Source organism: Alexandromys fortis, unplaced genomic scaffold (genome assembly GCF_014885135.2).
Source record: "Alexandromys fortis isolate MF-2015 unplaced genomic scaffold, M_Fortis_MF-2015_v1.1 scaffold_531, whole genome shotgun sequence".
In the NCBI taxonomy this organism is placed as follows: Eukaryota; Metazoa; Chordata; class Mammalia; order Rodentia; family Cricetidae; genus Alexandromys; species Alexandromys fortis.
In genome coordinates, this window is record NW_026068427.1 from 60,330 (window position 1) to 62,960 (window position 2,631).

Genomic DNA, 2,631 nt, shown 5'->3' on the forward strand with positions numbered 1-2,631 from the left:
TAGGCAAGTTCAGCAGTCCTCTCTCTGCAGGTTCTCTGTGTCCAGTTTATGCAACAGTCCAGGCAAGAGCAGTTTCTTGCCCAAATGGCTATCAAACTCCATAAGGATCCTCTTCAATGCCCATCTTCCTCTTGAAGTAGCTGGTGCTGCCAGGAGCAGACGTGTCTCATTGTCATGAAAAGCCCTAAGTTATTAAAATAAGAAGCTGAAACTAGCCGGGCCAGGCAGTGTTTGAAAGAATACAGTTTCCGTGTAATTATTTCGGGGCATAAGCTAGCCATGCGGGCGGCCGGGTGCCTGGGACGCAGCCCTGCCGCTCCTATTTCAACATTGGTTCTCTGGCTTCTCTGCGATCTTTGTGTCCCAGGGACTTTTGCTTCCCTCTCTATGCAGAACATATATTTCTGCTTCCTGGGTCCCCTGACACCAGATGGACACAGCACTTCCGTAATGGATCACTGATCCTGGCTCAGCCTTAATGGTGGGTTTGTGGAGGTGCCTGCAAGCAATTAGGGGAGAAGAAGGTGAGTTTGTCCGAAAGTGGCACAGGGAAAGTCCTGGATCTCCTGGGCTTTACTATCATACTCTGCCTTGGATTCTGTATCTTGTGTCCCCTGTTTCCCTTGCTCTGTGTCAATGGGTTTAAGAGCCATGACTTCTCAATACACCACACACCAAGACCTTTTTGTACACCTGTATCATTCCAACATCATCCTAGGGGAAGTCTGGGATTCCTCACCTGGGAACAGGAGCTCCAAGTGGTCACTAGGCCCTGACCACACCAGTGGGCTGTCCTTGTTAAAGCTGTAGCATCTGAATGTCCACCATTGGCTGGAGGTTACAGGGACCACAGAGAACAGAGCCTGAAACTGTCTAGTAGAGTTTTTATACTGTGAGTCTGATGTTCAGGAGAGCTTCTTTGGTCCTTCCTTAGTCAGAACAAACCTGTCATATCGCTGCTGTGAGAAATATTGGAGGAGGACTTTCCCTCTATCAGTCACCAAAGGGCTGGACAGGGCTGACAGCCTGGGTTTCCTATAGGAGAGCAAGTGGAATCAGTTAAATGTCCTCAAGGCGTCATTGTCTTCCATAGTGTTTCAGGGAATTCTTTTGAACAGATCCATTTCTTTACAGTCAAGCCCAAGGCTGTGAACCCTGTGTGTCCTCTCACTTGTAACCACCAGCTCCAGGAAGTCACTGTGTCCTGACCATCCATCACGTGTCTGATACTGACAGCTATATCTCCCTGCATGGTGATATTCTATGTTTGAGATGGTGAATACAGCCTTGTCCTTAGAATTCTGTGGAATCTCTGTGTGCCTTAAATGTTGATTTCCATCTTTATACAGATTGGCTCCTGTGGTTTCCTTATACAAGAAGGTCACTGTAGTCTCCTCAGAGACTACAGAGTCTGGCTGTATTCTGAGGATAGGTTTAGGGAGAGTCCCTGCAAGAAAATGAACAGTTATGATCCAGGAGAGCCATCCTTAGATTGCACGCCTCAACCCCAATCCTGCAGCCATTCCCAGGTTTAGCACACGTTTCGTTTTTAAGCCTCACACCCCATCATAGCTTCAGGAATGATGGGAAGTGCAGGTCAGGATATTTGCATACACTTACCTGCCAGCACTAGGATCCCAAGGTCCAGAGTCAGTCCTGGAAGAGAGTTCCCTGTGAGAGGTTTGTCCCTGAAGCTTGAGCAGGTCCTCCTCTCTGCAGGACCTCCTGACACCCTGGGCTTTCCTGATGGGCCAATGCTGAGCTGTGGGCAGCATCAATTCTAGACCACAGTATCCCCTTCCCATCTCCACATCTCACCCACACAGAGCAGGGCTGTGAACGTGAAGTCCATGGCATCTCCTCCTGGACGCTGCAACTGTGTTCATGGGCAGAGGTTCAGAGACTGCCTGGAGGGACAGGAAATACAGGGTGTGGCTTCTGGAGGCAGGCATTCTGCATGACACAGTTGTACTGATGCAGCCCCATAGGAAGGGAAATTGCCCTCTCCAGGCACTGGGCTCTGACTTTCCCAAGGCTGTGACTAGGTCAGGTAGTAGACTCTGCAATCAGTTCTTTGATGGATGAGGTTTCCATAATCCTGTCAGTGTCTGTTTCATTCTGTTCTCCTCTTTGTTCCTTTGTCAGTTCCACCTGGATGGAACTGTATGAATATTATAGATAAGAAATACACGTATGAATACCACACATATAAAACACAAATTTGCATGTTCTTTTGCTTTATTCATTTTTATATTTTTATGTGAAAAACATCTTCATATTTACAATATTTGCAGGTTTGTGTGAAGGGTCTTGCTGGGTACATCTGCATGGAATTTATGCTCCTCTTCCTCGTAGTCATGTGCTGGGTTGCAAATCTTCACCACTATTTAGTTGCTCTTTGTTGATGTGTGTGCTTTTCATTACAACTTTTGAACTGTATCTACTTATTTATTTACACTTATCTCTTTAAATTGTGTTTATTTAATAATAATGTATCACTATTTTCTTCTTTATGTTTGTACATTCACATATGTCATATCACATGCATGGAGGTCAGAGACAACTACAGAAGACAGTTTTTCCTTTCATAATGTGAAAATATATTTAGTATAAGGCTCCAACACAAGATAT

At 45.8% G+C, this 2,631-nt stretch overlaps 1 pseudogene; it reads right to left on the reverse strand.

The window, feature by feature from the left end:
- LOC126495681 (leukocyte immunoglobulin-like receptor subfamily B member 3) overlaps nucleotides 1-1,852 on the reverse strand; it is an 18,465-nt pseudogene extending 16,613 nt beyond the window's left edge.
- Between the last annotated feature and the right edge of the window lie 779 nt (nucleotides 1,853-2,631).